This window comes from Protopterus annectens, chromosome 4.part0 (assembly GCF_019279795.1).
Source record: "Protopterus annectens isolate FY-2018-M chromosome 4.part0, PAN1.0, whole genome shotgun sequence".
Lineage (NCBI taxonomy): Eukaryota > Metazoa > Chordata > Ceratodontiformes > Protopteridae > Protopterus > Protopterus annectens.
Window position 1 is genome coordinate 1584799113 of NC_056733.1, and position 12528 is coordinate 1584811640.

A 12528-nucleotide genomic window follows, 5' to 3' on the forward strand; every position below is an offset into this window, starting at 1 on the left:
ATTGCTCATGTAAGGATATTTATCACACATAGACATCTTCCCCATTGTTATGTCACTTTGTGCTACAGTCACATAATACACATTTTCACTGTGCAGTCTGTACTGTACCATACTGATATGTGATTGGTGTTGCTACAACTATCTTTCATTGACATGCCCTCATCTGCTGTACATTAGATTGTTTCACCTGTTCTTTCTCTGTGTTCATTCCTGCAATTCATCTGTGTGTCCCTATTCAATACACACACTTCCTCTGAGTGTTTATTTTACATAGCAGCCCGTATACCCTTACAGATCATTTACACAAATTCGGTACAGAATGCCAGGAAGGGGATTTCCCAATAACTCTGCACTGTATACACTGTCCTGTACTGTGTTTGGGCCATATACGCATACCTCTCAGCTGTCCAGATTTTCACAGAATTTCCAGATTTTTGCCTTATATATATATTTTGATGTCTTTTTATAAAACCTGTGGTTTTCTGCCATATCACTGAGATGATCTCAGGACTGATGTCACACAATAATTACATACATTTGAGTTTCAGACATCAAATCATTCAGAAAATGTATCTTCACACAATCCCCTTGTTATTCTAGCACATTTCTAAGTTTAAAAGAGCAAATATGTAAAATTTGTCCCTATTTCTGTGTCATTGTCCCCCCATTATGCTGTGCGTTGTCCAGATTTCTTGCAATAAGAGATTGAGACCTATGAGAAATATTATATGTTAAGCCCTGGTGATCATTGTGGCATTCCACACAAACCCACTCCTCGTGGTCCTGCAGAGTGGTGCTAGCAGCAGAGAGGCTAAAAGAGAGACTGCTAACCTGATAAAAATGTTTTTTTTTCCTGCTACTACCTGGGCGACTGTCTGATCTATCTAAACTGCAAGTATTTCTGCTTCTTGAACTGTTTTAAACTGTTTAAAGTTGTTTTTGCACCTGCACTTTTAAAGTTTGTCCTGTTTGTTGCATTTACCTGTTGAGGCTACACACTCAAGTGCGCTAGCCTGTGTTACATATTTATTGCATTTTCCTGCTGTTTGTTGCAAAAAAGAAAAAAAAAAAATTATCCTTGTTTCCTGTCTTTCCTGACCTAGAGTAGTCCAAATACAGGCTTTGCTGTATTCTGGACTTTTGGAAAGTTCCTGTGTTGCCCATTTCCTTTCTTGGATAAAGGGAGGCTTCTTTGTTCACCAGTGGCAGTGGGGAGCTTAGAGCAGCCTATCTATCCCTGGAGGAGTGTTCCCAGCACAAGAATCTGGTAGTCTATTGTCTGTTTTGGGCCAATTTCTAGCTCTTTCAAGTCCCCCTGTATAAAACCTGCTTTGGCACGGCATCGGGCAGCTCTGCTTAATTGGGTTTAAACCATTCTTGGCTCCACAAAGTCTGCTCTTGACTTTTTCCCTTAGAACTGATCTAGTTCTCATAATAAATACCCTATTCCTACTCTAAAGCCTGACACTTGCTCACTAAAGCAATTATGTAAGTCAGCACTAAAAAATTAAAAGCACTACACCCTCACAAACTCCCCTTGAGTACCTTGTTCCCCAGTGGCCCTTTTTTCAATTATAAAGGAATTCCCAATACTATTCTAGCATGTCCAAAGGTCAGTTGTCAATCTCCTCTCCGGTCCAGCTAGTGAATCTGTGAATCTTGAGGCAATGTTACAACTGCCTCATGTACACAGACAACCCTCTCCTCCTCCCAACAAATTCCAACACATGTGAGAGATGCAACCATATAGCCAAACTGGAGGCTAAGCTCTCTCAACTCAGTACTGGAATAACCAGTCAGGAGGAGAAAGAAACCACACTCACTACAATTTCAATCTCACATAGACCTACCACGACAGCAAACCAAACACATAAACACACAAAAACATACTCGGAGGCTCTAAATAAAAATCTGCCTAAGCAGCAGAGACCTCCAAAGCAGACACCCAAGCAACCGCTACCCCAAAACAAAACACGTGCAACACATAGCTCACAAAGCCAGTGTGCCCAACAGTCACAGCCCTTAAGGCTAAACAACACACCTGATACACTTGTAATAGGTGACACTATCATCAGGCACACTGGCGTCCCGCTCACCAGGCTGAACAAGGAGAAGGTCACGGTGAGCTGCCTGTCAGGTGCTAGGATCCAACACATAACACAAGCACTCAGGTCACTCCAAGGCAAGTACAAATATGACTCAGTCATTGTCCATGCTGGTGTGAATGACCGGAGACGTACCTCCCTGGACTACATGAAAAGAGACATAGAGGAGCTCTCTGAGCATCTAGCCCAGGCTCGTATGACCCTGACCTTGAGTAGCATCTTACCCTCACCAAGAATGATGCCACAATATGAAGACAAGATGATCAGTTTTAACAGTTGGCTTAAGTATTGGTGTCATTCAAAGGGGATCCAATGCCTGTCAGCCTGGGATGACATGCTCAACAAGCCACGATGCTTTGCTAGGGACGGCTTGCACCTGTCACCCCCTGGGCTTTCGGATATTAGCAAAGGCTCTTGCCACCCCCATAGTGCCTTTTTTAGGCAAGGCTGAAAAGACAAACCCACCTCCATAGGTATCACAAGGGATAAGAAACTAAGAGTAATGCTACTCAACGCCAGAAGTCTAAACCTCAAGATGCACGCACTCGAAACTCTTCTTAGCATGGAGAACATCGATATCTGTGCAGTAACAGAAACCCGGTACAAGACTCCCAAGAGCACCCCAGCACTACCAGGTTATACCTCATACCATGCTTTTCAGTCCCAAAACTTGGACTGAACCACAAAAGGAGGGGGAGTATCAATATTCGTCAAAGATACCCACACCTCCAGGTTGGTGGCACAGCACGAAGCATCAGAGACTATCCATGTGCAACTAACAGTGGGTAAAACTGCCTTCCAGTTTATAGCCTGCTACAGACCACCCTCCCAAACCCAGGAACCCCACTCGGCCTTCCTGAGAACACTGGCAAATATGAAGGTCTCTCCAAACACCATTATATTGGGTGACCTCAACTACCCAAACATAGACTGGGAGCATTACTCTAGCTCCAACACCCTAGCCCAAAGGTTCCTAGAATTTATAAACTCAAATGCTATGGAACAACTTGTTACCACTCCCACAAGAGGGGAAAACATACTGGACCTGATCATCACCAACATGGGGGCTCTATGCTCCAGACCAGAAGTGTAACTCTCACTGGTAAGATCAGACCATAAACTAATCTCACTGGATATTCACATCCCGACCCCACCCCCTGTCCAGAAAACCACAGTGAAAAACTTCTCTAAAGCAAATTTCACAGTCCTCAAAACCGAGGTGGAATCCTTCAAAGCCCCCGGGCCTGTGGAAAATACGGCCCAGACCGCAGAATCCTTTATAAACGCATTCTATGAACACCTTCAGGAATGCATGGATCATGCAATCCCAAATAAAACCAAGACCCAATCCTTCAAAGGCAGGCGTCCTGTCTGGTGGACCCCAGCCATAAACAAACTATACAATAGAAGGAGGAAGCTATTAAATGATAGAGCAAAATCCCAAAAAGGGAAGGCATCTCTGATCAGTATTAGCAAAAAACTACAGGCACTCATAAAATCGTCTAAGGCCAGCTTCGAGAGAAATATTGCACAGGACACTAACGATAATCACAAGGCTTTCTTTAGTTATGTTAGGAACCTGGGTGTGAATTCCCAGATATGCTCAGAATTAGTCCAAAATGACAAGAAATACACTGAACCCACAGACATTGCCAACATCCTAGCTGACAGGTTCAGCGCAAACTTCTCTCCCCCCTCCCCACCAAAAGGGCAAATATCTATCCAAGCAGAGTGCTGCCCCCCTGACATCTCAGATGCTCAGGTAAGAGCCGCCCTCTCCAAAGCAAAAAACACAGCATCAATGGGACCAGACGGTGTCCCGGGCTGCGTCCTACATGAACTCCAAGAAGAGCTAAACCCAAACATAAAACTACTGTTCAATCTCAGCCTTACTACAGGATATGTACCCAAAGAGTGGCGTACAGCAACAGTGGTCCCTCTCCACAAAGGTGGTGCCTCAACGGATCCTGGAAACTATCACCCCATAAGCCTGACTAGCTTGGTCTGCAAAGCTATGGAAAGGATCATCATGGACCTCATAAATAAAGATATTGGGGACCTACAGACACTGGATCCTACCCAGTTCGGCTTTGTTAAGGGCAGATCCTGCCTCTTAAACCTGGTCAATTTCTTTGAAACAGTCACCAAGGCCATTGACGAGGGGAAGGTGGTCCACACAGCCTACCTGGACCTCGCAAAAGCCTTCGATACAATACCCCACTCGGGCATTATAGATAAGCTCACCAGCTTAAATATAAACCCTTATGTCACTAGATGGGTTGCAAACTGGCTCAAGGACAGAACCCACATGGTTAGAATTGCTGGAGCCATGTCAGACTCCAAACCAGTTACAAGTGGCGTCCAACAAGGCTCAGTCCTGGAACCTCTCTTGTCCGGTATATATTTCTCTGAGGTACAGGCCAACACTGAAGGACTGTGGCTGACCAAGTTCACAGATGACTGCAAACTAGGCGCCATAATTGACTCTCCAGCCGACACAAGCATCCTACAAAAGGGCCTCATCAAAACAGACAACTGGTGCCAGAGCCATGGCCTCAAGCTAAACGACAAAAAGTGTATAGTCATCCCCTTTAGCAAAAACAAAGTGCCCACAAATTACCACATAGGTGGTAATCCATTAAGTACAGAAGAAGTAATTAGGGACCTGGGGACCCAAGTTGATGGCAATCTCTCATTTGAAAACCACGTGGCCAAAGTGGTTAGAAAAACATTTTATATAGCCCACCTAATCATGAAGGGATTCACATCTAGATCAGGGGAGGTCATCATGCCTCTTTACTCATCCCTCATCAGGCCCATAATTGAGTACAGTGCCCCTTTTGGGATGTACCTTACCAGACACCTGCAGCAACTGGAAAGACCCCAAAAGTACCTCACCAAGAGGATCAAAGGGCTCAAACAGATGCCATATGCTGCTCGATTAAAGAAACTCCAGCTCTACTCAGTGGCATACCGCCTGCTCAGAGGCGATCTGTGCCTGACATATAAAGCCATGTCCAACCCGGAATTAATGGACATGCTGCACCTCAGAAAATCCAAATCCCATTGAGCTATGCGCTCGAGAGACTTGAACCTCAGCACTGAAATAAATAGGACATGCTGGAGGGACAGATTCATAACCCAGAGGCTCCCTTCACTCTGGAATAAAATCCCAGTTTAGGTAAGGCAGAGTCCCTCATTGACTCTCTTCAAGAGGAATCTTGATGAGTGGATGGGAGATTGTAGGTTTACCCCGGGTATCACTTCTGCATCACTGTTAGACAGAGGCACAGTATACTAACCTCGAAAAAGGGCATAGCAAAATTCATTTAAAATAGGTGGCGAAAGCCAAACACACTCTGGCTAGGCTTATAAATGCCCTAGGGCAGATAGCCTAGTATGAACCTATGAACCTATGAACCTACTGTGCTCCGAGTTAAACAGGTTTGCTATCTGTGTTGCATTATATTGGTTTCCTGGCTGGCAACACTATTGCCAGCCACAAAACTGTGCTTATTTACTTTTAAACCCGGTACGTGGCATGAATATGCATTTAGCACTACTGCTGACCATGCATCACCACACACACATGTAAACTCCATGTAGGCTTCACGAGAAGCCTACACAGAGATAATCGAATCCAAGGGATAGTATAAAATCTGAAGAAATAAGAATTCCCTTTCTTTACAATTAGTATAAGCATATAATGTTATAATTCTATATACTTGTTCTTTCCATTTTAAATCTACAATGGTTAATCTTCACATTTTTGCTAAAGTTACATGTAATATATTTATTGTATTCCTACAGAATACGGCTATTCCAGAACATCTCTCATTTCTCAGACTCCAGATTATCTTTCCTCCCCACAGTTTCAATGTTTGCAATCTTTCTTCATTTGTTTAAAATCCCGTGTCTTCTAATATAATTGCATCTACATCACATGTACTACACCACTCTAAAATTCTTATTCTTCTTACTATGTTCTTAATAATATTTACATTTACAGAAAGGACTCTAAAATTTTCATTTTTCCTTTTCCTTAGATTCATGATTTCATAATGTCATAGCTAAATACTAGGCTAGCTTTCTTAACAGGCTGTTCTAAGCCAAACCAATTTCCTTCCAAAAGGTAGGGATCAAGCACTGTACCTTTTGTCTGTGAGTTAAACACCTTAACCATTATTAAAAGTCCCAATATTTAGCTGCATATATTCTTTTCCATCCAATTCCTTTCTTTTTCTTTTGTACTTATCCCTATAAATTTTCTTTTTCTGTATTTTACCTTTTTACCAATAGTTATTTTTTTCTTTTTACTACCTCCCAATTTATGTCGTCTTCATCTCTTATTTCAAAAACCTTCTTCTATGTTCTCATTATTTTTTCTCATCTAATTTTCTTCTATTTCTACTACTTCTAAAATCTTTTCTCTTTGTTTTTTCTTTTTCCTTACTCTTATTTTCATTTTTGCAATCCATCCAGAAATGTCCAATTTTGTTGCATTTTTAACATTTCATGTTACATTTTTTGCATTAGGTCCCATTTCCCCACAATTATAACATTTTCTTTTGTCACAGTTACTTATCAAATGTCCTTCTTTTCAAAAAACATGTTTGGGTTGTCCCCAGTGTTTTACAATACCCATATTCCCTCCACATTTATTATGCCTGGTGTATGTATATTTTTTTCTGTTTCTATTTTTAACACAATATTACAGTCACAGCCACCAGTCCATAACCCCCTTCTGTCATACACTTTTGCAGTATTATCCAGTATTTCTTTACATAAAGCTTTCAAATGTCCTTTCAAAGTTTCTCTTTTTACCTCTGTTTGAAATTGTATACAAATCTTCTTTATTGTTTCCCTGTTACAATGTTTTTATCATGTAAAGATTCCATGGGTTATAGTCTTTCTTTTGTTCATATTCTCCAATAAAAATTTTCATTGAAAAAAACAGTCTCAAATATGATGTCACAAAATATCTCTTTGTTAATAAGAATAAATGCTCTTATCTCATGTTTTTTTGTTTTTACACCCAAAGGAGCTATTAAATTATCCCACACTTCATACCTGTCCATTTCTTTGTCTTCTTTACTTTGAATCCTTACCATGTATGTACAACAGAGTGTATATTCTGTATCTTTAAGAAGCATATCAAGAACTGAATGTGTATATATAAATAGTCAGTATGTGCTATTCCCAGTGCCATTTTGAGAGTGCAGCCAGAGAGTGAGCATGTATGATTGCAATAGCTAGTTTGTATATAAGTTATCTAAGTTAAAGTCAGTACACTTCTATCATAATGTGTTTGTACATTATAAAGCTGCTTGAAGAGAACCCATGAAGACTCTTCTATTATATCCTGAGTAGGAGAGTGACATGGTATCAGAACCGGGATTTCATAGATTGATATTCGGAGCCATGAGGTGCAGAGATGACAGTGAAGGTAAACTAAGAGAAATGAACATGGAAAAAGAGCAAGAAAAGAACCAAAGGTAATGAAACTTGCACAAAAAGCTCATTTTAAAAAAAAGACAAAAATGGAGTATTACAGGGGACAAACCACATTATTAAACAAGCAGGAGGCAGAAAAAGTTTATTAAGGTAAATGCTTAAGATTAAGATATTTGACAAGACAAGAGTGTGTTTAAAAGCAAAATGGGCATGTTTAGAGTAAAACAAGCAAAAAAAAAAGTATAATGGTCATAAATGAGCAAAACAAATATAATACGAGCATAAAACGGCACATTAAGCATAAATAAAGCAAGGTGACTCATGTTTTTTGGCAAAGTGCTGTGTTTTGGCATAACTACGACCTTGTATTGTATCATGGGCATAACTAGAGTTATTCGAAGTGTCTCAAAATGTGTAAAAGTGCTTACAGTGTGTGCTTATTACTGTGCATGTATTCTGAAGAGTTTATATGTGTGCAAAGTGCAACTATTTCATGAAGTACAGTCAAAGTACATATAGCCATTTCGAAAAGTTTCTTGTGCTGGGTGTGTCTATTTGCAAAGTGCCACCATTACAGAGTATTTCTTTCACTGTAAAGAATTACCTAGCAAGGTACCACCATTTTGGGGAATTTCACTGTACTGTGTACTGTTTATTCGCAAAGTGCAATTACTTTGAAATGTTTCTATCTCTGGGGTTTATATCATAACATCGAAGTAGTAAAACTTTGAATGTTATAATATCAAATCCAAAACAGCGAACGCTGAAAATAGCGAAGCTGCAGAATATCGACTTCTTTCCTAGGGAAATAATCCGGTGGACTGTTTCTGCCTCTTCGCTATTTTCTTCACTGTGGTGCAAAGGTTATGGACTGGGTTAAGGTAAGTGTGCGAACAGACCAGGTTAAGGTGAGTGTGGGAATGGGATAGTTAGGGACCTTAGGGTTAGGGAGCGGGTAAGGTGAGTGTGCGATAGTTAGGGACCTTAGGGTTAGGGAGCGGGTAAGGTGAGTGTGTGATAGTTAGGGACCTTAGGGTTAGGGAGCAGGTAAGGTGAGTGTGCGATAGTTAGGGACCTTAGGGTTAGGGAGCGGTTAAGATGAGTGCGCGATATTTACAGACCTTAGGGTTAGGGAGCGGGTAAGGCGAGTGTGCGATAGTTACGAACCTTAGGTTTAGGGTTTGGGTTAAGGTAAGTGGCTAGATAGTAATGTATGTACGGTTTAGTGTAGGGTTAGAAGTACGATTTTAAATGTACATGTGTGGATTACTTTTTTTGGTGTGCTTGTGTTGTGTGTGTGTGTTTCTCAGAACAGCAATTTTTTTCCCTGGGAAAAAATTTGCTGTTCTGAGCTTTCAATTATATCACTTTTCAAAATTCCAAGTTCAAGCTTATGGTGTTTGATATTTTGGGATTTCGATTATGTGATATACACCCTAACTCTGAGCTTCTTCTGCCCAGTTGATTCACATTGTGCAATTATTTGAAATGTTTCTTACACTGATAAGGGGTGATTTCTTGCAGCACAATAATTTCAAGAGGATTACAGTGCCCAAGAGACTTGTTTCGCAAAGTTCAGTTATACAGAGGCTTGTTGTGCTATTGGGCAAAGTTACAAATGCAGGCATAAATGTCTGGCATATGTGTATGTGTTCATACATATTTGCAAAATCCTTCATTGGTATGTGTTAATATGTCAGACGGATTTCGAAAGCCCTTACCACTTATATTTGATCAGAATATTGCAGTGAATTGGAGAATATTTGAGCAAGAGTATGATATTTTTATACAGGTAGCTTATTCAAAGATGCATGCACCAGGGCATTCATTTTGTTAAACCTAGTTGGGTCACAGACTATTGAAAGAGAACATTAATTTGTGTATGCACCAACATTGAATGAGGAGGAAGGTGAAAATCATCATATTGTTGTACAGGCTGAATCAAGGGAAGACTCCTAGTGTTTGAAGTGCAAGTTTAGGGAAATGTGTAACCCCCAGACAAATATTACACTAGAGAGGCATTTGTTTTACACAAGAGAGCAGAAACCAGGGAAACTTTTGCAGCTTGTATTACTGACTTGGGAAACAAAGCTAAAATGTGTCGGTTTGGTGACTTAAAAAAGATGAGTTAATAAAATACAGGCTTATGTGTGATATTAATAGTGCTGCTGTGAGAAAGCTTTTGCTTTGGGACAGTGATTTAACATTAAGTAAAGCCATAGAGATTGACAAATCCATGAAGTTACAGAAAAACACACAAGTATGCTTGCAGGTGACAAAAGCATGGTTTTGGCAGGCTCCAGAGCAAATGTAGACAGCATACAACGCGTGGCAAACAGAAGTAGGCCTAAGCACATGGCAGCCACATCCCCTGCTAACTCACCAGGAAAACCACATAGTTTTCCAGTAAGTTCTAAGAAAGGAGCATGCTCAGTGCAGTATAAATATGAGTCAGTAAAAATCCAAGTCCAGCTTTATTGTTAACTGCCACAATTGGGATGTCAATCATGAGTCTAAAAGAGAAAAACGCTACGCATTTGGTCAGCAATGTCACAAGTGTAAAAAATGGAACCGCTTTCAGAAGTTTTTCAAATCAGGTAAACCCCACACATTTGTAAAGAAGGGTTACACAAAAAAGCAAGTTGATCAAGTAGACTGCAACCCTACTTTCTATGTGGATGGTGTATCAGTGATTGGTGAAAGAGGTGATGCAGTGAATTTACTGGTAAAGAACGAAGTGTTTTCTACTGTTCAGATCAATGGTAAATCCATAGAGCTTAAAGTTGACACTGGTTGAAAGTGTAATGTAATATCAGCAGACACATTTATTTATTTTTATTTATTTTATTTTAACATTTGTTAACCGGGAAAGTCCGACTTAGAACAAAGCCAATTTTCAGCGGAGGCACATGGAAAAATGCTCCAGATGCATGTCTTTCTAACGTGGGAGGAAACCAGAGCACCTGGAGGAAACCCACACGAACGCAGGGAGGACATGCAGACTCCACACAGAAGGCATCCTGGCCGAGAATCAAACTGGAGAACCTCTTGCTGTGAGGTAACAACGTTACTGCTTCACCACTGCATCACCATTTGCTAAAGTGAGAACTAAGGAGCAACGCAATGTGGCCAGTAGTGCGAAACTTGTTGCTTATGGAGGTGAAGAAATTCAGACTGAGGGCTCTGTAATGCTTTCATGTCATTTGGCTAAGAACTGTTACAGCTTGTTATTCTATGTAACTGTGCAGTTATTATTGGGTCTCAAAAACAGTTTGAGAATGAATCTGCTTTCTTTTACAAAGAAGTTTATCACATAAGTGCATATACTAGTTCCATTTTTTCTGAAGCCATTTTCTCAGAGTATGCCGATGTTTTTGATGACAATTTGGGCAAACTTGGTGGTTGTGTATTCCATGAAGTTAGACCCAGAGGTCACTCCAGTAGTCAGACCAGTTCTGATAGCTATGCAGGATAAAGTCAAAGCTCAGCTGGATAAAATAGTACAGCAAGGTGTAATTTGTCCAGTTACAGAACCAACTGGGTGTTGCCATGGTATCAGTTCACAAAAAAGGCTCAGATAAAATTAGAATATGCACTGACCCAAGAGATGTGAACAAAGCATTGAAGAGACCATATCATCCAATGTATACAGTCGAAGAGGTCGCAGCCCTAATAGTGAATGCCACTGTTTTTTCTGTCTTGGATGCAAAAAGTTAGTTTTGGTAAGTGATGCTTGATCGAAAATCCTCATTACTAAACTATGTCCAGTACCTGTTTGGCAGATACAGATTCCTAAGGATGCCATTTGGAATAAATTCTGCAAGTGGGCTCTGTGAGTGTGCAATGGAGCAATTTTTTCAGGTTACCCTTGTGCCATAATAGTAAATGATTTATTGGTTGGAGGCAATAGTGAAACAGAGCATGACAGAAACCTAAAGAGAGTTCTAGACAGAGCACGTGAGGTAAACTTAAAGCACAGTCCTCTGAAGTGTAAATTCCAACTACCAGAAGTTACATATGTAGGTCATTTATTTACCAGCACTGGCTTGAGACCAGACCCGACCAAGCAAGCAGCTGTTCTTGAGATGTCAGCACCAGATAATATTCAAGCTCTTCAGTGTTTCCTAGGCATGGTCAACTATTTAGGCAAGTTCATACCAGACTTCAGTGAGTTGAAAGCGTCTTTAAGAGAGCTGACATGCAAAAATGTTACATGGTCTTGGTTAGAACACCAGAAGGCATTTGAAGACCATAAGTAGAAAATTACCGCCCCACCTACACTAAGATAATATGATGTCAATAAACCAGTCACTCTTTCCTGTGATGCTTCAAAATTTGGTCTTGGTGCAGTTATTCTTCAGGAGGGCAGACCAGCAGCCTATGCATCTAGAACACTTACCCAAACTGAAATACAGTATGCTCAAATCGAGAAAGAACTTTTGGCAATAGTATTTGCATGTTCAAAATTTCATGACTATATTTATGGTCGAGCTATTCAGATTGAAACTGAACACCAGCCTCTAGTTACTATTCTAAAGAAGCCTATGCATTCAGCTCCAGCAAGATTACAAAGAATTATGCTCAAATTACAAAAGTACAACTTCAAAATGGTCTGTACAAAAGGCAAACTACTTTATCCAGCTGATACATTATTTAGATCGCTCAAAAATACAATGGAACAACTTGATGCAGATAATTTTGACTTTGACGTGATGGCAGTGCATAATTTCTCTACCACTAGACTTGATGAGCTGACAGATCACACAAAGACTGATCCAATTTTGCAAAAGCTCAACCACTACATTAATGTTGGATGGCCATCAAAGCAATCTAGTGTACCACCTGAAGTGCAAACCTATTATCCCTGCAGAGATGAGATGTTGATTGAAATGGTATTATTTTCAAAGGTTCTAAAATTGTTGCTCCTGCTTCCTTATAACATGAATATATCCAGATTTTGCATCATGGT